Source organism: Crocodylus porosus, unplaced genomic scaffold, assembly GCF_001723895.1.
Source record: "Crocodylus porosus isolate Cpor-Errol unplaced genomic scaffold, CroPor_comp1, whole genome shotgun sequence".
Classification (NCBI taxonomy): domain Eukaryota; kingdom Metazoa; phylum Chordata; order Crocodylia; family Crocodylidae; genus Crocodylus; species Crocodylus porosus.
In genome coordinates this window covers 31858216-31881646 of record NW_017728910.1, presented here as the reverse complement: position 1 = coordinate 31881646, position 23431 = coordinate 31858216, and the positions used below count along the sequence as shown (strand labels likewise).

At 45.7% G+C, this 23431-nt stretch overlaps 1 long non-coding RNA gene across 1 annotated transcript in view; it reads right to left on the bottom strand.

Moving 5' to 3' along the window:
• The window catches only part of LOC109308718, a 22567-nt gene extending 197 nt beyond the window's left edge, over nt 1-22370 (bottom strand). Inside the window, exons 1-3 of the long non-coding RNA XR_002100695.1 lie at nt 22359-22370; nt 16691-16701; nt 319-329 (exon numbers count right to left, since the gene is read on the bottom strand). This is a non-coding gene — a long non-coding RNA (uncharacterized LOC109308718). The remainder of the gene's footprint in view (nt 1-318; nt 330-16690; nt 16702-22358) is intronic.
• Nucleotides 22371-23431: the final 1061 nt, after the last annotated feature.

Here is a 23431-nt window from a genome sequence, read left to right as displayed (position 1 = left end):
GAAGAATTTCTTTACTGTCTGAGCCCCCAAGGTCTGGAACAGCCTGCCATCGGAGGTGGTTCAAGCACCTACATTGAACACCTTCCAGAGCAAATTGGATGCTTATCTTGCTGGGATCCTATGACCCCAGCTGACTTCCTGCCCTTTGGGTGGGGGGCTGGATTCAATGATCTTCTGAGGTCCCTTCCAGCCCTAATGTCTATGAAATCTATTCATTTGCAAATTGGTTCATTCTATGCAAGTTAGACTAAACTGTAAAGATTGAATCAATTTAGCTTTTTGTTGTCTGTACTTAGCCAATATGTCTAGCCATGACACCTTAATGCTGACTTGAATAGGTGAAACATGTATTCTGCTCCACCCCCCAATCTGCTGATAGAGGTTAATCAATCTGTGTAGAGCCTCCCAGTGGCAATTTTCACTTGGAATCTTGCAGTTGCTTTATGCCATGCTACACAGTCCCCTGCTTGCACTCGGAGAAAGCTAGGAGCATCATTCTGCTTGAAGGCTTGTCAGTAATGAATGCAGTATAAGAGAGAGGGTCAGATTTCAGAGGAATGTGAACCTGGCTTCAGAAAACTGTTACTGCAAGTTCATGTCTGCATGGGTTCCCCCCCCCACCCCACACACACTTTCATATGCAATAACTTGTAAACACATGCTGAGTGGGTGCCTGATTTGTGTGAGGTACTTAAAATTTGCAGAAATGTGGGTGCTCCAAGCTGTGGACTTGACTCACCATTGACTTGTTCCTTGTGTTCATTCACATGAGAACAAAGTGGGTGTAAAATGCTATCCTTCTCCTTTTGTTGTTGTTACCATCCAGTTGGCATTCACTTTGCCCTAATTTAACTGACAGTGGATAATGTAGCTTAATGATAGTTTTGGACCTGTAGATTTAAATTTTGATGCACTTGTATGAAGGTGTGGTTCAGAAAGACCACAACTGTAGTTTTTCCCCAGGACTTAGTGATTTTATTTTAAAGTAACGTATCTGTAGGGATCTACCTAAATCGCACCAAGGTGACAGAAAAATTGTGGACTGCTTGTGGCATGCAGCATCCTGTCCAGTCTTTTCATGGTGGCACCTCTGCTGCTGACTGAATGAGAAGGTAGCCCTCTTGGCCAATCAGTGGTGAGGCACAGAGCTGCCAGAGTCCCTCAGCCAGTCAGTGGTGGAGGTGGCTGCCATCATTGATGCTCCCCTTTATCTAATGAGCACCCTCCCTCCCCCCCACCCCCCAGCAGGCTGCAAGGCTGGGCCTTAGTGGCTCTGAGAATTGCTGACTCTCACTGAGAAGAAAGCATTTTATTTTTAGTAAGCGTTTTTTTCCTAGAGATTCCATGCGAAAATTGCAGAGATCACCATTTTCTCAGGGTTTACAATATCACTTTTTGCAGTTTCTCTGAATAATGGAAAATCACAAATAGTGTAGATCTCTACATATCCGATAAACATGCTGAGGTGTGGGAAATTTGCAAAGGCAAATTCCAAAATGGAAAATGGCATACCTTCTGGTGTTTTACTACAAAACAGCCCTATTTGATTCACAGAAAGTTGCAGTTCTTATTGACTCGGAGATCTGCATCTATTTATGCTTTAACTAGTTAATTATGTGTCAAGAATGATGGGAGGGCAGAAAGGATGGAGCACCACCACCCACCGCAACGCAGTGCTGCCACTCTGCATTCAGCCACATGCAACCCTGGCCCCATGTGCCACCCACACATCACAGCCCTGCAACACCCACATTCACGGCAGCCCACACATACAGCTACTCACACTTTTTTCCCTCACAAGACCCCTCCCACACTCTTGATCACATGGAGGAAGCCCTCCCCTGCCCTCTCCCTCCTCCCCCATGAGCCAACTACGGCTTAATCTCACTTGCTGCCCAGCCCCTGTCACACTTACATGTAGGGAGCTGCTGCCTGGCTGTCCCATGCAGTCAGGCAGATGCAGGGGGCTGCGTGGGGACCACCACACTGTGTCTTTGTGGGTGGGTAGCAGCACTGGGAGGGGTAGCTTATCTCTGGGGGGCTAACATGAATCCCACCCCCAGGCAGGTAGGACATGGCTCTCCAAGCCTGGCTCAGCCCCCTCTACCTGCCAGGTGCAGCACAGCACAGCTCTCCTGGGGAAGCAAATGTGAATGCTGCAGTTGTAAACTTGGTGCCAAAAATAGGTGTTGAATTTAAAACTGCAGCTTTTCCTTCCCTGTTGATGAGGATCCTGGGATCCTGAATTGGAAGGGGCCCCTGGGCTCATTTCCAGCCCATTCATTAATCTGCCTATGGCAGTGGGGGGAGTGGGGCGCTGCCACAGTGACTTTTTTTCCCCCCCTTCCCTCCCTCTCCTTTTCCACTGCCTCCTTCTCCCTACCAGCTGTTGTCAGGTGGTGTGGTACAGTGGCTCCCTTGACCCCCAACTGCCTCTGCCTCTTCCCTGAGCAGCATCAGAAAAATGTTCCCACACCCCCCTTGTTGCCCGCCCTCGCAGCGGTGCATGCACAGTTGGCCTGGAACATTACAGACAGACTAAGCCTTTTATTATATTAGAATAGCTTAGTACAGGTGCTGGAGCAATAAATCATGTAGAATTGCATTTTAAATTGTGGGGTGCTTGGAAACTCAGTCAGTTTCCTGCATAGTGCATGTTCATACCCAAAAGATTTAGACACTTGAATATAAAATTTACAATTAAGAGACAAGGTTCTAGCATTTTGCTGTCTGAGTATATGCTGCCATTCATTCTGAAATGAATATGGTGTTTCCATTTCATAAAAGAAAAACATCTGGCTATGCATTGCTATGTTTGACAGGATGCTTGAATAAAAGTTTGCAAGTGACAGTGGATAAACTATTAAGATAACAGATGTGTATGGCATTGTTTTATGCAGTTTGGCATGCAGTGCTTTATGCAATATATGCAGACAGACAGCACCCTTACTATTAAGTTATTTACCCCAGATTATATTCATAGAATATTCCCACTGTGGGAAGGAGGGGACACAGGACCAGGTCTCCTTAGTCACATCTGTAGTAGATGCTCTTGTAGCATTTGGCCACTGGGTGGTAGGGGGCCAGCTAATATTGAATGTTTGACTAGTGGAGTGGACACACAACACAACCTATGAGTAACTTTCCTACAAAAGAGTCACCACACATCTTTCAAGAGTTTCCTCTAAATTGAGTGATTTCCTACATAGTGGGAAAGTGATGTAGTGGTATGTTGTGATGTATTGGTATATGCTACCCCGCTTCTTCCGTGCAGTGAAGTCAGTTTATTATGTAGCATACATATTGTATGTTTACACCCTTAGAAAGGTGTCTGGTTCTTAGTCATGGACCAAGCACTGAACTAAGTTCAATTTTCCATTACCTAATAGGAAAAAAAAATCTCTTTTGTTGTCTTTTTTTACTTCACTGTACTCCTAGGATATGCAAAAGATTGTGGGCCAGAACTTTAGTTGGTATGAACTGGCAGAGCTCAAAGCTCAATAGGAATATATTGACTTACCGAGGCTGAAAAGCAGGTCTGGTATTTTTTTCTTTATTACTGAGTGATCTCTCTTACATATACATTCTAGCAAAAGAGAGCCTTTTCCAGCTGTAGGCTGGTGGTTCTCAATGTTTTTGAGCTTGAAAAATGCCAGGTCTTACTTTTCATTTATTTCTTGCTTATGGAAAAAGAATAGAGTAATTATGTTGCAAAGACCTCAGAAAGACCACAGCAGCGCAAAATGTCTTTGACACTATGGATTCCTATTTGAAATGTCTTGGTTTGTCTTGTGCATCATGTTTGCACACCAAACAGTGCTAACATTCATTGGTTGAGGATCGCTGCTATAGGCAAAATAGCAGCCCTCTTCAGGATCTACTCTGCTTGCTTGACATGGGGAGGGGGCTAGAAAAAGTGCCTTTAAACATAGCCTGTCTAATACAGTATTTTGTATTTCTTCCTGACTGGATAACTGTGTCCAGTGGCACCTTTACTGTGGTAAAAAGTATCACTGAGGAAAGACTATCGTTTTTGGGACCTGGAACATCAGGACCTTCATGGGCAAACCTAATACTCAATGCCCAGAGCGCCACAGTGTAATTGTGGCCCAAGAGCTCAGGCAACAGAACATTGATATAGCACCACTGAGTGAGACCCTCAGAGAACATGGAAGGGTGAACAGGAAGGAGAAGACCTTCGTGGAGCTGGTTTTGCCATTAAGAGTGAACTCCTAAACCAACTCCATGAATCTCCATGGAGTTGGTTTAGCAGAATTAATAAGTGCCTCATGACTCTCCATCTTAAACTGGTGGAAAGCCAATATGCCACTGTTATCAGTGCATATGCCCCAACTCTTGATGCCGCTGATGAAACCAAGGAGAAATTCTACGCCAACCTTAATCAATCTCCTTTCTGATGTTCTGGAGGGAGGCAGACTTATTCTTCTTGGTGATTTCAATTCCAGAGTCAGAAAGGACTCTAACCTCTGGGATAGTACCATCAGCAAGGAAGTAGAGGTGCACTGATAAATATTTTTTTGGCTGATTTAACCAGCCATATTGACTGATACCAGTCTGATAGATGATTTACAGGAGCACAGACAGCCTGGCAGCATGGAGAGCAACATCTGACCGGTACGTCTGGGGGAGGGGAGGGGTATGGGGGGGCAGATTAATGTCCCCACAATGAGGGAGGGAATGGGGCAGGGGCAGGAGCAGGAGCAGGTGCTGCCCAGTCTGGGCAGTAAGTGGAAGCCAGGGCTGGGAATGGGATGGAGTCACGGGTGGCTCATCAAGGTGGTGCAGAGGGTGTGAAGGGGGGGTAGCTCCCCACTGCTGCATGTACACCTGGGGGAGACATGTGCCCCTAGGATTTGTGTATGTGGTGAGGGTGGGTTGCCTGCTGTGGGCTCAGGGCCAGCAGCTGCACCAGCCTCTTCCTGTTGGGGAGGGGCTGAGCGGGGGCAGGCAAAGGTGGGCTCAGATGCATGGTGTGGGCAGCTGCAGTGGTCAGTGCAGCTGGGATGGCTGGCTACAGCGGGGCTACGGGGAATTTTGGGGTGGCAGCAGAGTGGAGTGCCCTGAGCAGGGGGGATGGAGGGGACTATAATCTCTCCAAAATTACCCATAGCCACCCCTCCCAGTACTGTTGCCTCACAGAATTTCTGGCAGGAGGCTTCTCTCTGAGCTGCTGGGTTGCATTCCTGGTTGCATGCATGCTGTGTCTGCATGCATGCACACAGTACTTATTAGTGACATTTGTCAGCCAAAAAAAAGCCAATTGCTGATAATGTTAATTATCCAGCTGTCGGTGGCAAATCAATATGTGACTGATATATCAGTACACCTCTAAGGAAGGAGTAGGAAAGGCCAACTCCAATGGCATCTTTCTCTTGACCAAATGCATGGAACATTGGCTCACAATCACCAACACCCTGTTCAACCAAAGAAGCAGGCCCAAGACATTATGGCAATGCCCATGATCTAAGCTTTAGCATCTGATTGACCACATCATCATCCATGCCTGGGATCACAAAGATGCCCACGTCGCCTGAGCTATGGTAGGAGCTGATGACTGCTGGAATGGTCAGCTACTCATCCACTCAGTTTTGTCATTCAAACTGGGTTTCAAACGACAACTGCAGCAGAATCAATGCTGATGGATCAAGATTGAAGGACTTAAGCAAACAAGACCTCTTCCACCAGTGTCTCAATGAAAAACTGGTGAAATCCAGTCAACAACAATGGGACAATTGGGGTGCCCTCAAGGTCACTGTCCTCAGTACGTGTAAAGAGACACTTGGATTCTCTGCCAGGAAACATCAAGACTGGTTTGATGAAAATGATCAACTCTTGGATCTCCCAATCAATTGCAAGCCAAAAACTTTTTGTGCTTGGCAAAATGACACCAACTCCCAGCAAAAAAAAGAATCTCCAGCAAGCCAAGGCAGAGGTCCAAAGGAGGGTCTGTGATATAAAGAACAAATGGTGGGAAGGCAAAGCTAAGGAGTGTCAACATCTTGCTGAGCTCCATGGTATCTGCGGTTTCTTCAGTGCCACCAAACCCTTCTATGGTGTGAGCACTTGGGGATCAATCCCCTTGAGACTTAAAGATGGAGGAGACCTGATCAAGAAAGGAGGGAGACAATGCCCATTGAAAGGAGCATTTTAAAGATCTTCTCAATCAAGAACTCTTATCAACAGCAGAGTCTCAACTCCATCCTGCAACACCCAGTCAGAGGTGCCAAGGGTTGGAGGGGTTCCGAGAAGGTGAGGAAAGCCATCAAGCAGATTAAGAACTACAAGGCATCTGGAGCTGATGGAACCCCCCCCCATATCTTCAAACAGGGAGGAGAGGAGCTGTTATTACAGCTTCATGCCCTCATCTTCAGGATCTACAATGATAAGGAAATCTCAGATGAATGAAGGGATGCCATGATTGTCACAATCTTCAAGAAAGGAGACAAGTCCAACTGTGGAAACTAAAGAGGGATTGCCTTGCTGTCCACCACAGGAAAAATCATTGCAAGAACCTTCCTGAACAGTCTCCTTCCACTTGCTAAAGATCTTCTCCTGGAATCTTAGTGTGGTTTTAGGACATCAAGAGGCAAAACTGACATGATCTTCGCATCTTGCCAGCTGCAGGAGGAATGGCAGGAACAACATAATCCCATCTTTACCAAGGCATGAAAGAAAATGGCTCCTAATGACCATTCCCCAGCTCTGATAATCCAGATCTGTGGTGAGACTGTCCACGTTGAGTATTTCCTGTACCTTGGAAGCCATCTCTCACAGAAGGCTGACACTGCAAAATCCAACATCATCTCAAATGTGCAAGTACAGCCTTTGGACACTTGGAGAAACGAGTGTTCTAAGATTGCACCATCAGATCCTAAACTAAGCTCATGATTTGTCAAGTGGTTGTGATCCCCACTTCGCTGCATGGGCTTGAGACACGGACAAGGTACAGGAGAAAGCTAAAGTTGTTGGAGAAGTACCATCAATGCTGCTTGTGAAAAATCCTCTGAATCTAGTGGGACCAATGTTAAGTGTCCTTTTGCAAGAAACACTGAGGACTTGAGGTGATGATCAACAAACATCGACTATGTTGGGTCAGTCACGTCATCCGGGTGTCCGACTTCAGACTCCTGAAGCAAGTTTTATTCTCCTAGCTCAGCCAAAGTGTATGCTCAAGAGGAGGACAGAAAAAACACTTCAGGGACATCCTCAAGACCAGCTTTAAAAAATGGAGCATCAATGTCAACTTGTGGGGGGTGTATCACCCAGGACTGCCACAAATGGAGGAAGAATCTGCTGCAGGGATCTCAATAATTTGAAACCTCATGACAACAGGAGATGGAAAAGTGGGAGCAGCAGGAACAGCATGTTGTGGACTGAATCCAGCACCACCAGCCCCACACAAACACATGTCTGAGCTTCAGTAGAGTCTGTTGATCCTGGATAGGCTTCATCAGCCATCTGTGGACACACAGATAAGAGAATCATGGAAAACAGTCATCCTTGACCGTGGGGGATTGACAAGAGAAAACAAATATTCACTGAATCCAGTCTGATCACACAGTTTACTTTAAGCCACATGATCATAAACAAGGAGTGGTGTGTAAATCACCAGTGCTGGGCGCTGTGCAGGGAAGCCAGTATAAATAACATGAGGTGGGCAAGGTTTGACAGGGCTGTTGGCAGGATCAGGGTAGGGCTAATGGGTCTGTAGGGCAGGGGTGTCCATCTGGGATTAGGGAGGTCTTGAGGGCTAAAAATAGCTGCCGTGGATTGTGGGGTGGAGGTGGGAAAGGGAGTTGCAGAACACAGCCCTGAGGCTAGGGCAAGGGGTTGGGTTTTCTCAGCCCTGGGGCTAGGCTCCAAATCTGTGGTTTGGGTTAACCCATTTCCAATATAAATTACCTAACCTACTCATCTGAACTAACTTAGATCAGGCCAACCATTTTTGGCTTGACTATTAACCCCCTTCCCCCACTAATGTCTGCACGTATGTGCGTTTAGATTGACCTAACTGTAGTTAAGTCGATTTAAATGTAACCTCTGTATGCATCCCAAGTGTTGATTTAATTAATTTCATTATACCAATTTGCTTTTCTTTTTCAATCTGGATACAGCCAAGTGCTACAGCTTTTGAAGTGGCACTCCTTTCTAGTATAGTTTATTTCTTCACTCATAGTCCTTGATTGCTCCCAACAATTTTGCTTCTTTAAAAGTTTGCAGCTTCTCAAAGAAAATGGTTCATTCTCTCAGTACACTTCTCTGTGTGACTTTGATACCTTGGCTATTAATGCATCTGGACTTTCAGGAATTTTCCAAATGCACTCCTTTAGCCTTTATAAAATGCTTTTATATTCCATAGAAAACTGTCTGTTTGTAGAGTGTATGTGTGTTTCTCTGATCCTCCTTCTCCTCCTCCTCCTCCTCCTTCCTTGACTACTTCTTCTTATCTAGTTTGTTCCAGTTTTATGTCCACTAATAAGCCCTTAGTGTAACGTAATGACTCCAGTGACCTTCCTTCCATTGTCTGGCTTCAATAATGTGGCTAACTTCTTTGCAGCATGGTTTTGCAGCGCTAACTTGTGAACTGTTAGGCTAGCTTGGTGCATCAAGGTCATTCAGCCACTGTCTGGCTCCTTTTTCTCCTTAGGGAGAAGCTACATTGTCAAGATTTGGAAAACTGCCACTTGGGATGATTGTGATTTCTGACCCAAACAGGAGGACTTTCAGAACAGTGCATTTTAAACATCACTTATACTGATATATTTTACAGGCATCATTTAGATCCAGCTTCTAAAATCCTATAGTACTCTTTAGAGGCAAGCAGACCCTATTAGACTGCTGAATGGCTTAGTAATTGGAATTGTCCTTCATTCCAAAAGTTCTTCACAGGTCAAGAGACCCATCAATAATATAAATTTACTTCACCTAAGCACTGTTTTATCAGTAATTTTGAGGCAGTATAGGCGACTTTGCAACAAGATTAAGGGTTTTAGTTCTGGAAAGAAATAAAATCTCTGTAGTGGAGACTGAGGTTCCCCAAAATATTTTTTATCTTTATTCTTTTTCAGTGTATGTTAAAATATATGAAGATTTGCTATTTCTTTTTTGAGAGAGAGAAATACTTACTTCAGTATAGTTTTATTTGCTGCCTTTTCCTCCAGCTGTTGCCTGTACAAATCCTTAAATATGCTAATGACTTGGTACCTGATTCAGCAGAGCATTTAAGGATACACTTAACATTAAGTGTTTGCATAATTCCACTGAAAAGAGACTATTTGCACACTTAAATGCTTTGTCAGACTTGAACTAGGGAAGTATACCAGAGGAGGACTTGTAGTGGTTGCTGTGTTCTGAAAGTTGTGTGCTCTCTCTCTCATTCTTAAACTAAAATGTTAGATTTGGGAGATGCAATTACTGAACCATAACTTTCATCCCTGGGCAAAAAAAATGAAGTATGTAAGGAATTTAGGGGCACAAGTCCCACTAGGAATGTATGAGAGGAAAATAGCCGATGCTGACAATGAAGGTAAGAAAAAGCACGCAACTGCCTTTGTTACTAATTTTTCAGGGGTTTAAATCAGTGACCTAGTAAAATAACTGCTTTCAACAAAGGGAGGCCTAATTTTAAAGGGTTGAGAAAGTTAAGCACTTCTTAATTGCATTTAAATAAATAACATGATCCTGAGAGCAGAGCAGCTAGTTGCTTGAAATGTGAGAGCATGGGGGGAGGGGTGTTTTAATAAGAGTGCCTCCGAGAGCCAATTAATTGGGTCTGCTCCAACATGCTGTAATGATAGTGCTTTGGAGCAGCCTCCTGGCATGTGTATAGGCATCCTGAGAGTGCAAAATATTTTAAACGGTTCCAAATGAAAAAAGATTCTGGTTAAATGACTGAGTGATAGAGAGAGAAATGTAAAACCCATAACAACCCACACCCATGTTTTCTTCTTTTTAAAATAATAATGTATTTTTAAAAATCCAGTGTATTTTTGTATCCAAAACATGACCTTGCAGTTTGGACATATGCCTTGAATGGAGCCTCATAAGTTTAGGGGACTCTGCCAAGCTATAGGATGCTGTTTAAGCATTGTAATTGCAGGATAATGATTTGATATAGGAAACTATATGTATACAGCACAAGGTGCCTGGTATCTAGTTCTTCAGTTGCTGGTTGATAGCTGGGTCACTTCTCTCTGATGTATATAGTGGTTCCAGTTGCTTGCAGTGGTTAATAGTGGTTTTCAGTTTTGAGGGAAATGTTGATGAAATATGTACCCCACCATTTTTGACCAACAATAATCTGATTCAATGTTTTGCATTATGAATGTTTTCAATTCAAACTGTGTGTGGGTGGGGTGTGTGTGAAGTGTCCAATGATGTATTTGGTTGCTGTTTCAGTGCATTGCCATGGAATTTCAAATATTTATTTTGTGAGGCTTTGAGTTGGAAGTGAATTTTTCAAAATGAATCCATGGAAAACCAAGAACTATTTGGGCCTTTCAGCTCTCGCAAACATGGAATTTGAGTCATGTGTCCCCTTGTTTTAAATAACTTTAAAATTGAAAAGAGACAGATTGTAGTCTGGGCAAAGCCAAAGTCTAGGGGAGTATAAGACTTTAGCTGTACTGTTGTATCACTTAGAAGATGGCATAGAGGTGAAGCAATGAGAAGGTAGATTGCCACCTTTCTCATGCAGTTGAGTGGGGAAAGTACACAGCTTTGCTTCTCCTTTCCCTACTTGAACTGCCGGCACCATGAGAAACAGAATAATAGAAAATTAGGTTTGGAAGGGACCTCAGGAGGTCATCTAGTTTAGCCCCCCTCCTGATTCATAGATTCATAGATACTAGGGTCGGAAGGGACCTCAATAGATCATCGAGTCCGACCCCCTGCATAAGATCGGAACTATCCCCAATTAGATAACTCCAGCCAGGGCTTTGTCAAGCTGGGTCTTAAAAACCTCCAAGGATGGAGATTCCATCCAGGGTAACCTGTCTAGGTAACTCATTCCAGGGCTTTACCACCCAGGGATACACCACCCTCTCTAGGTAACCCATTACAGGGTTTCACCAACCTCCTATTAAGAGAGTTTTTTCCTAATATCCAACTTAAACTTCCCTTGCTACAACTTGAGACCATTGCTGCTTGTTCTGTCACCACTGCGAACAGTCTAGCTCCATTCTCCTTTGAACTCCACTTTAGGTAGTTGAAGGTTGCTATTAAATCCCGCCTCAGTTTTCCCTTCTGCCGACTAAATAAGTCCAATTTCCTCAGCCTCTCCTCAGAAGTTTGTGCCCCAGGCCCCTAGCCATTTTTGTTGCCCAATGCTGGACTCTCTTCAACTTGTCCACATCCTTTCTGTAGTGGTGGGCCCAAAACTGGACAGAGTACTCCATATGTGGCTGTAACAGTGCAAAGTTGAGGGGAATAATTACTGTTGGCAACACAGCCCACTAATGCAGCACAGTATACTTTTAGCTTTCTTGGCAAAAAGGGCACACTGACTATAAATCCCGTGTCTGTTTCTGCAGAGCTGCTGCTTACCCAATTGGTCCCAAGCCTGTAGTGGTACATGGGATTCTTCTGTCCTAAGTGCAAGACTCTGCACTCGACCTTGTTGAAGCTCATGAGACTTCTTTTGCCTTAATACTGCAATTTGTCTAAGTCACTCTGAATTCTAGTCCTACCGTCCACTATTTCCCCCCAGCTTGGTGTCATCCACAAACTTGCTGACAGTGCATTCCATCCCATCTTTTAGATTTGTTAATGAAGATATTGAACAAAACTGGTCTGAGGACCAACCCTGGGGCACTCCACTTGATACTGGCTGCCAACTAGATATTAAGCCATCACTACGCATTGAGCCCAGTGATCCAGCCAGCTTTCTATCTATGTTACAGTCCATCCAACCCACACTTCCTTAACTTACTTGCAAGAATGCTGCGGGAGACTATTAAATGCCTTGCTAAAGTCAAGGTATATCATGTCCACTGGCCTCCTGGCATCCACACTGCCAGTCATAAAAGGCAATCAAGTTGGTCAGGCATGACTTGCCCCTGTTGATCCCATTCTGACTGTTTCTGATCACTTTCTTCTCATCCAAGTGCTTAGAAATGAATTCCTTGCAGATCTGCTCCATGTTTTTTTTCCAAGGATTGAGGTCAGGCTGATTGGTTTGTAGCTCTCTGGATCCTCCTCCTTCCCTTCCTTAAATATAGGCAGTATAATTGCCCTTTTCTAATTGTCCATGACCTCCTGCAGTCACCATGAGTTTTCAAAGATAATGGCCAGCAGCTCTGCAGTCGAATCAGCCAACTCCCTCAGCACGCCCAGATTTGGACCCATGGATTTGTTTATATCCAGATTTTCTAAGCAGTCTATAACCTGTCATTTTGCTGCTGAGGGCTGCTCACTTTCTCCCCTAACTGTGCTACCAGGTACAGTACTCTGGGAGCTGACCTTGCTTATGAAGACTGAGGTGAAAAAGGTGCTGCATACTTCGGCCTTTTCTGCATCATCTGTCACTAGGTTGCCTCTCGCATTCAATAAGGCACTCGCACTTTTCCCTTGACCTTCCTTTTGGTGCTAACATACTTATAGAACCCCTTCTTGTTACCCCTTGGTAGTTTCAACACCCATTGGACTTTGGCCTTCCTGATTTCATCCCTGCATGCCCAAGCAATATTCTTGTACTCCTCCTTAGTCACCTGTCCAAGCTTCCATTTCTTGTAAGCTTCCTTTTCCTGTTTAAGCTCATGAAAGAGTTCTCTGATAAGTCAAGCTGGTCACTTGCCATATTTGCTATTCTTCTTGCACATCAGGATGGCTTGTTCATGCACCCTTAGTAAGGTTTCTTTAAAATATAACCACCAACTCTCCTGGACTACTTTTCCCTACTCAGGCTGGCCTCCCAGGGGATGCTGCTTATCAGTTCCCTGAGAGAGTCAAAGCAAGCTTTTCTGAAGTCCAGAGTCCCTACTCTGCTGTTCTCCATTCTTCCTTTTCTCAGGATCCTGAACTTGATCATCTCATGGTTACTGTTGCCCAATTAGCCATCCACTTCTACATCCCCCACCAATTCTTCCTTCTTTTGTTAAAAGTAGGTCAAGAAGATCACGGTCCCTGGTTGGTTTCTCCAACACTTGCACCAGAAAGTTGTGCCAGTGTTCTCCAAAAACTTTCTAGGTTGCCTGTACACTGCTGTATTGCCCTCCCAGCAGATGTTAGGGTAACTGAAGTTCCCCATGAGAACCAGACCCTGTGATCTGGAAACTTTTGCCAGGTGTCTGAAGAAAGCCTCATCTCTTTGGTCTGGTGGTATATAGCAGACACCTACCACAACATCACCCTTGTTGCTCTCCCTCTGACCCTAACCCAGAGACTTTCAACAGGACTGTCTCCACAGTTTCCTACTGGACTTCTTAGTAATCATAGAGTTTTTACCCACAGTGCAATGCCTTCTCTTCTTCCCTTGCATGTCCTTCCTGAACAGTTTGTACCCATCCATGACAGTGCTCCTGTCATGTGAGCTCCCGCCAAGTCTCTGTTAATCTAGTCATGTCATTAGTTTCTTGACTGTGAGAGGACTTCCCATTCTTCCTGCTTGCTTTCCAAGTATTCATGTACAGACACCTGAGGTAACTAGCCAATTGCCCTACTTTCTCAGTAAGAATGAAGAGGCCTCCCCTGTTACCCCTTCCTTCTTGTGCTTCCACAGGTATCCCAGTTCCCCACTTACCTTAGGAATTTGGTCTCCATCACCTGGTGAACGTAGTTACCTAGTTTAAAGCCCTCCTCACTAAATTGCCAAGTCTGTCTGTGACGATATTTTCTCTCTTTTCACCAGGTGGATCCTGTCTCTGCCTAGCAATCCTTTTTTGGAACAATATCCCAAATTCAAAGAAGCCAAATCTGTGCTGACAACACCATCTGAGTAGCCATGAATTGATTTGCAGTATGCATCCACTTCTCCCTGGGCCCTTTGCCTTGACCTGAAAGATCAAGGAGAACAAAACCTGTGCCTTCACCCTTGAACCCAGAGCCCTGTAGTCACTCTTGATCTACTCAGGGTCACTGCCTGGCAGTATCATTGGTGCTCATGTGGGTGAGCAACATGGGGTAGGAGTCAGAGGATTGGATGAGTCTTGGTAATCCTTCCATGATATCTCATCTCTGGGCTCTAGGCAAGCAGCAGACCTCCTAGGACAACAGGTCAGCCAACAGATGGATCCCTTCATCCCCCACAGAAGAGAGTCTCCAACTATCACCACCCATCAATATTGTTTTTCCCCCCTCTTCTAGAGTTGGAAGGGACATGGTAGATCGAGTCTGACCCCCAGCTCCAGGCAGGAAGGAGGGATGGGGTTGGGTAACCCTAGACAAATGCCTGTCTAATCTCCTCTTGAACACCACCAGGATAGGGAAAAGCACCACCTCCCTTGGAAGCCCATTCCATATTTTGGCAACCCTTGCCATAAAGAATTTCTTCTTAATGTCCAATTTAAATCTGTTCTTCTTCAGTTTGTGGTCCTTATTCCTGGTAACCCCAAGAGGTACCCTTTTAAACAGTGTCCCCTATTCCCTGCTGGCCTCTCTTGATGAATTTGTAGGCAGCCACAAGATGGCCTCTCAGCCTTCTCTTGTGGAGGCTGAAGAGATTTGGGTCCTTCAGTCTGTCTTCATAGGATCTTACCTGCAAGCCATCAACCATATGAGTACCCCTCCTCTGAAGCCTCTCAAGATTATCCACATCCCATTTGAAGTGCAGCATCCAAAACTGGACACAGTATTGTGGTCTCACCAATGTCACATAGCGGGGAATTATCACTTCCCTAGACCTGCTCATGATACTTCTGCTGATTACAAGAAAGAGTGTGGTTAGCCTTGCTTATTACCTCATCACACTGGTGACTCATGTTCATTTTTGCATCAACCAGGACTCTGAAATCTCTTTTCACTGTTGTCGTGATCAGAATGGTACCTCCTAGTCTATAGGTGTGTTGGAGATTCTTTCTCCCCAGGTGCAACACCTTGCATTTATCTTTGTCTAATTGCATCCTATTCTGATCTGCCCACTTCTCCAATTTGTCCAAAACTGCCTGAATTTGCTCCCTGCCCTCCAGTGTGTTTGTTGTGCGCCATAGTTTGATGTCATCTGTGAATTTGGACAAGTGCTTTCAACACCTTCATCCAAATCGCTGATGAAGATATTAAACAGTACTGGTCCAAGGACAGAGCCTTGGGGGACACCACTGCCCATATCCCTCCAGGGAGAAACCGACCCATCCACCACCACTCTGGGTGTGTCCCATAAGCCAGTTTTTCACCTACCTTACTATGAAAAAATCCACATCACAACTACTCAGTTTGCTCATAAGAATTGGGTGCGACACTGTGTCAAAGGCCTTTTTAAAATCCAGGTAAATCATATCTACTTCCCCCCCTGCATCCAAGCACTTTGTGACCTGGTCATAAAAAGAGAGCAGGTTAGTCGGGCAGGATCTGCCTGCTATAAACCCATGTTGGTTGCCCCTTACCTTTGTGTTACCTGCTGGCCCCTGCAAATGTGATCCTTTATGATTTTTTTTTTTTTCCTAAGGTCTTCCTGAGAATACATGTGAGGCTAACTGGCCTATAATTACCCAGGCCCTCCTTCCTCCCGTTCTTGAAGATAGAGACCATGTTGGCCCTTTTTCCAGTCCTCTGGGATCTGTCCCAAGTACTAGGAGCACTCAGTTGTGCCAGTGGTTCTGCTATGTCATTGGGCAATTCCTTTAGTACCCTTGAGTGAAGATCATTGGGGCCTGCTGACTTAAATATGTCCAACCCTTCCAAGTGCCCCTTTACAAGGTCCGTGCTGACCATTGGTGGGTTGGTATTACTCTCACTCCAGGCTAAAGACTCATTGGGATTTGCAACTGTATCCATGTCCAGGAAAACAGAAGCAAAGAAACTATTTAAGAGTTCTGCTTTTTCCATTCTATTAGGTACGAATTACCCTAGTCCATTCTGTAGAGGCGCTATGTTACCTTGCACCTTCTTCCTGCTCCCTATGTACTTAATGAAGGACTTTTTGTTAACCTTAATCTTTGTTGCCAACTTGAGTTCTGTATCTGCTTTGGCCTTCCTCACTGCTTCCCTGCAAGTGCGAGGCAAGTAGGTATACTCCTCTTTGGTGGCTGCCCCCTGCTTCCACAGCCTATAGGCCTCTTTTTTTTTCTTCTGAAGGCTCTCCTGGATTTCCTTGCACAGCCAAGAATGTTTCTTGGCTCTTTTGCCTCCCTTTGCTTGTACTGGGATAGTGTCCCTCTATGCCTGTAGGATCAATCCCTTGAGGAACTCCCACCCTTCTTGGACTCCCATCTCACCGATGCGATTGCCCCTCAGTCCCATTCTAACCAATCTCTTCATCTCATTGAAGCTGGCCTTTTGGAAGTCTAGCTCTACTGTCCTACTATTTTGTCTTTTTCCCCCTTTATACCGGATAGTGAATCTTATCAACTGGTGGTCACTATCCACTAGGTTACTTTGTACCTCTAGCTCCCCCACCAAGTCCTCCCCCAAGGACAGCACCAAGTCAAGTAAGGCATCTCCCCTAGTGGGACTTCACACATCCTGCATTAGATGCAGGTCATGTATTCAGGTTAAGACCCTACATGAGTGGGCAGACCTGGCCAACTGCTCCTCCCAGCAGATGTCCAGGTAATTTAGGTCACTCGTTACAGCTAGTTCTTTTGAGCATGCTGCCTTTGAGAGCTGTTTTGAGAATTCTGTGTCTTCATGGCAGTGGCCTTGATCTTCCCAACCTTAGGGGGATTCCTGGCTTGGCCTCTTCCACCAATTGAATGTGCTCTTCCTTCTCTGTTGCTAGTGCTCCATATCTGTTTTCCAAGCAAACTCCTGCAGGTGGAGATGATGACAACTTCTTGCTGCCAGAGGTCACAAACTTCTAGCTTCCACCTTCCTAGAGTTCCATGCCATCTTCCTTTTCTAGCACTGCCTCTGGCAGTCCTTCTTCCACAGTCCTAGAGTTTTCCTCCAGCATGGAATTGATGAAGCCCTCATCTTAGAGGATGCTTCAGAGCCTTGCTACCTCCTCCTGTAGCTCTCTTGCCTTCTCCCTAAGGGACACTTGTTTAACAAGGACACGTGCAAAGTCCTGCCTGAACTTAGGATGGAACAATCCCATGTACCAGTACTGACTGGCTGGGCAGCAGCTCTGCAGAAAAGGATAGGGGGGGTTACAGTGGACAATAAGATTAATATGGGCCAACCGTATGGCCTTGTTGTGAAGAAGGCTAATGGCATCCTGGGCTGCATCGGTAGGGAAGTGATTATTCCCCTTTATTCAGCATTGGTGAGGCACGTCTGGAGTTCTGTGTCCAGTTTTGGGCCCCTCACTGCAGAAAGGATGTGGACAAATTGGAGAGAATCCAGTGGAGGGCAACAAAAATGGTCAGGGGACTGAGGCACATGACTTCTAAGGAGAGGATGAGAGAACTGGAGTTGTTTAGTCAGGAGGAGACTGAGAGGGGATTTAATAGCAGCCTTCAATTACATGAAGGGGATTCAAATGAGGATGGAGCTAGACTGTTCTTAGTGTGGCAGAACAAGAAGCAATGGTCTCAAGCTGCAGCAAGGGGAATTAGGGTTAGATATTAGGAAGAATTTTTTTTTTCACTAGGAGGGTAGTAACACACTGGAACAAGTTACCCAGAGAGGTGATGGACTCTCCGTGCTTGGAGTTTTTAAGACCTGGCTAGACAAAGCCTTGGCTGGGATGATCTAGTTGGGGATGATCTTGCTTTGAGCAGAGGGTTGGACTAGATAACCTCCGGAAGTCCCTTCCAACCCTAACTTTTTATGATTCTGTGATTCTGTGGTTCTATGGCGACACCGAAAGACACCACTCAGATTGCAGGCACTCCCCACCCTGCCCGCTGTGGCTGACACTGGAAGGAACTTGCAAGCTGACGTTTGCACAGTCCCAAAACCTGGACCTGGGTGGAAATCTCAATGGTGTGCATTCCTTCCTGGACAAACACCTCTCAGGTGCAACATATCCAGTCACAGATTTCTTAATAGGTTAGACAATTGATTTGTTTAAGACCCTTTGGATAGGGATGATCTTGCTTCAGGCAAGGGGTTGGCTAGATGACCTCTGGAGGTCTCTTTCAGCCCTACTTCTTTGATTCTCTGGAACTACCCTATATCTTGTGTACAATATAAATCCCTCTCCTGGAGCAGAAGAGATACTGAAAGGTAGACAACTACAATCTGCTTCTGATCTGCTCCTGCATATGTTGGGTTGGTGGGAAAGTTACAGTTCAGCACAAAATGTATGTGAATTACGTTAAGTCATCTTATTGTGTGTAGGTAAGGAGAGACCCTGGTGACAGAGGTATCACGTCGACAGCAGTGACTTGATGCTGTTTAAATGGTATGGATTCGGAATGCTTTTATTTAGTCTTGTTTCAGCTGTATTAATCCTACAGTTCTTATTAGTAACTAAATTTCTACAAAAATTCAAATGTGGTTTGCCTTCCCAAGCTCTACCAAACTACATCCAGTAATTGCAAATCACTGAACTTCAAATCACTAACAAAGTAGACATTGTTTTCTACTGGCTTTTAACACGGACGAATAGAAGTGTTATGCCAACACTTACTGGATTTATTTTAGTTTATCATATCAAATGCACCTGTAATTGTGAAACATGTTTACAGCACTGAAATCCTAGACAAGAACCTTCATAGTTTTTAGGTGATTACTTTTTTTAAGATGAGGGAGGAGAGTACATCTGAAGGTTTCTTGCATTTATTCTTGCATTGTATCATGGTCATTTCATTTCCTTGACAGTGCCAAACATCCCCTTGGTTAAGCCTTTCTAAACTAATCCCAGGTACAGTCTTACATCCTCCCCTCCCTTTAAAGCAGTTTCTTCTGGGCAGCCTCAAACAAATCTTACTGATTTGCATAGAAAATATTTCCTGTTGCTCCCTTCCCTTGCCTCTTGTTTACTTGTTTGTCTGTAGTCAGTGAACTTTATGGTTAGGGACAGCTATTACACATAAACCAGTTTAAGTGATCAGAAACTGGTTTAAACCTGTAACAGAACATAAGTTCAGTGCACATAAACCAGTTTCAAAATGTCTGAAACTGGTTTGAGATAAAGCTGGTTGAATGTAGTATCAGACTGAGCTCAAACTGGTTTATGCAGTGTCTGTCCCAGACGCCTTCCTGGTTTAAGTTAAACCAGAGTCCCATGGGTGACCTGGTGTCTCTTGAGTCAGGGGGGATGTGCCCCCCTGACACCGGTCTGGCCACCAGGGGATACCCTATAGTCACTATCCCACTGACTGGGGAGGGAGGTTCCCTCCCGCTGTCAATCTCTCACTTGCCAAAAAGCAGCAGTGCTGCTTCTGGAAGTCCCATGGCCACTTCTGAAAGTGGCACAGCCACTTTTGCTGGTGGCTCTGCTCCCTGGCCAGCGCTTGCATGGGGAGCACTGACATTCCCGCCTGCCCCCCTGCCCATTGCCTATACAGGGAGTGTGGCCTGATGAGGTGCATCAGTGCTTTCAGGGTATGCACATGCAGCCCTCTGCTCCCCCTTTGTGTCACCACTGCAGAGTCCCCCAGCATCCCTGATGCTTTGCAGCCCTGGCCTTTGCTGTTTGCTCCAGAGGACAGGGCTGAACCTGCCTCTCTGCTCCCTGCCAGAGCTCTGATTGAAATTGCAGGCACATCAGGGTCTGCCTTGCTTCCCCCTGCCCTGCCCCTTTTGCTGCTCAGGCAGGGATCCCCTCCGCCCTTCTTCCCTCCCATCTCCCACAGCACGTATCCTAGCCCTACAAATGATAGGCTGTAGTATGCTAGCAAATGCTGAGAGGACTAATTTCACTGGGACAGGCAGACAGTACACTGTCTACTTAGGACTTTTTGGAGCTAATCAACAGGCCAGCTGGTAATGTCCCTCTGTTCCTTCCTTTGGAAAAAGCTGTTTAAGACTTGGAACTAATGACAGAGGCTTTTGTATTGTTGATAGGCTGATAACACTGTGTTATCAGTCTTCTTCTGGCTCCCTTGCCTGTCAGGTTTGCAGACAGTATGAAGAAGCAGGGAGAGTGAGATTCAAAAGCTCTGTATCATCAACAGATGCATACCCTGTGCATCCCCTCTGTCTCAGAGTGCTAGCTTGGGGCTGAGGGCTGGCAACACTCCTGCCCCATGAGCAGAGTGTGTGGAAAAGCCTGGGATGGTGCAGGCCAGCTGGGGATTTACACCCCTTCCTAATCGGAGCATCCTGCTGGGGCCTGGCCATGCCCCCTCTCCCCCCAGCTCAGTGCTTTGGAAGGGAAGGGAAGGCTGCTCTAGTGCCCTCTGGCTTCTAGTCTGAGCCGTTGAAGGCATGTGCCTGCATTTCTTCACTGCAGAGGGAATGTCTGCACAGTTGGAAACTGGTTCAGTCTAGGTTAGACTAACCTGCAAAGATTGAATCAATTTGGGCCCAGGCTTTTTGAATTTCTCTCTGTGTAAGGGAGCCTTTGGGTGCCTGCCACTTTAAGGGCAGAGGCAGGCAGCTACCAGGTACCTGATGAGGGTAGCCATTTTGAGCCATAAGGCTTATAAAGGCTGCAGTTGGCTGCTGCCAGGAGAGGCAGAAACATTGCCTAACTGAGCTGCAGCGGGAACAACCATGGAGGTTAGGACAGGAGCTTATGGGGTTGGTTTGGAGGCTCCTGGTCCTGGACAAGGCTTAAAACTGTACCTTGCTGGGGAATGTGGCCTGATGGGGTTCCTTGTGGCACAGGAGCCCCCAGGAAATGCCAGGCCAGTTACCTCCCTGGTGAAAGGTGAGGAGGGACACCTTAACTCCAGCCCCCATTTTTGGGTGAGTTTTGAGGGCAGCTGGGGGAGTAGTGGGTGCCATACTCATGTGTAGGTGCCTGAGCCTAGCAGTGATGAGAGATCCTGGACAACCCAGAGGGGGTAGTGTAGAGTTCTGGGAGTAGTGGGGGCCAGATATGCCCACCTGTAGGCACCTGAGCCTAGCAGAGATATGAGGTCCCAGAGACCCCAGAGGGGGTAGTGTGGAGAACGTTGGGAAGCCCCGCACAGAGTGGGGTTGAAGTGCAAGTAGGCCTGAAGGGTTGTGCTTGTGAGGGGGCTGAGCAGGGCTGAAGTTGGAGTAGGTCTGAAGGACAGTCCACGGGGTGTACTCAGTAGGGACAAATGAGAGTAAATTTAAAGGACAGCTCAAGGGCCTGAGAAATTGTGCTCAGTGAGAGGTTTGGGGCAGAATTAGTCCAGGGTTTGGCATAAGGAGGGAAACTTGTAGGAACCAAAGATTCTGCCTGGCAAGGCCTGATGGCCCAAGAGGGGCTGCTCAAGGAGTAGGGCAGTGGGGTGTGGCCTGGAAATGGGCAGTATGCCAGAGGCCCTGGTCAGAGAGGGGTGGAGTGGAAGAGACCTCCTGTGAGAAGGGAGGTGGTGTGAATGTGTGTGTGCATGGAGTTGAACTTTGGACTCAGTTTTTTCTCTGGTCTCAGACCAGGAGCAGTGTTAACCTGGATGCCATCTGCAAGGCATGGGCTGTAGTGTAGGGGAGGAATAGAGCTACAAATGGCGCCCCCTGGCCTTGAGCATGTAATGGGCAATTTCCTGCATTTACCATCTGTTTGTAGGAACAGCAAAGACGAGATGGGGCAGATTGCCCTGTAGCGACAGGTGGGCATGCCAACATAAGATCCAGCCCCGAGAGGGCCCCCCGTCACACTCTCCTTAGCCCATGAGGTGGAGACTATTCCTCCTTTTGTGCTCAGCATACCCTTCACATACTAAGGTCACTGATGGAAACAGATTTGTACTAGTAATTCAGATTAACGTTTGTGGTGGTTGAATGAATGCAGAACCAATTTCACTGAGAATATGCCAACTTTTCCAGTTTAAGACACTTCACTAAAAACACATCAATAGCAAGAAAGAATTTGGGATAAATGGTGCAGGCAATTCTTGTAGCATTGCAGTTAATGAATGACCTCCCTGACAGAAGTAGCTAACATAATTAAAGGCACTAAAGTAGTCTTTTTGACTACTGCACTGATTCTTACCTTTTCAGGACATAAAAAATATATTGCCTTTGGCTTAAGGAAGAAGATAATCATTTGATTGCTGCTGGACTGTAAATGAAGTAGACAGCGCAACTCCTTAACTGGAACCATCACTGATGATTTATATTTAATAGAAGACCATTTCAGACTGTTCATGTCTTTCCTAACCATATTTAGCAGGTACTTAGGCAGCAGATCTAGGGATTGTTTAATATGATCTTTTGACCAACATCCTGAATATTACTGCCTCCAGAAAGACCTTATAACAATTGGAACTGTGGACTTTGTGGTGTTCCTGTGTTAACTCGATGACAGTGGGCAGCATTTTACTAAAATGTGCATGTGAAGCATGCCTGTGGTGCCATTAGTGTTCTTGAAAATGTTTGTGGTGTGGGAACAAGGGACAAGAATCTAATTTTCTTCCATGTCCTGTGACTGCCATGAACACCCTTTAGTCTAGCGGTTTTGTTTTGGTCTGATGAATCTAATGTTTTTTTCTGCGTGAAAGTGCAGCTTCAATAGGTAGGATGAAGTGACTGTTCATGCACATGGACTAGACTGGTTAGAGCACTGTCCTGGAGGTAACACATGTGAGTTTGAATTCCCTCAGGTGGTAGAAGAAACTGAAGTGGTGTAAGTGATCTATTAGTGGGCTGTTATAAAAAGCTGGGTGATTTAGCATCTCCTCCTCCAATAGCTATATTTTTAAATGCAAAGAACTGAGCAAAGGTCACACTTTCAGCGTGACTGCTAGGTGGCTACCTTTCACAGGAGTATCTGGTTGTGGATTTTAAGTGGATGAGCTTGCCTCCCTGCAGCACTTATCATTTTGGGTGTTGGACATAAGGCTTGCCCCTGTATTTTGTGTCTCCTGACTTGCCAGCTCTAGGTAACTGTGCTGATTTTGGACAGCTTCTTTCTTAGTGGGCTTGTCTACACAAGATGCTACCTTGCAGTAGCAATGAGATGTGGTGACATAGCATTTGGTGGGCACAGATTGTGATGCTGACCCTACTGTGCTGTAGCTTGTTGCTGTGGTGCAGTAGGGTCAGAAACAACCTGTGCACTGCCAGGACTGCGCAGTAACGGCGGTTACCAAGCGGTTGTTTGCTTTGGTACTACCTTGCTTTGGTAGTTGTGCAGTCATTTAGTATTTGTAGACACACTCGGTATATTGCTGTTTTGGATCCTATTCTGATGGCACCCTTCTTTTTCCATATGTTATATATTGAGGTAAAGTGGCTAACATGGGGCTTCTGGTATCTGGCCCTTAGAGGAGCCCAAAATTTAGTTGTCTAA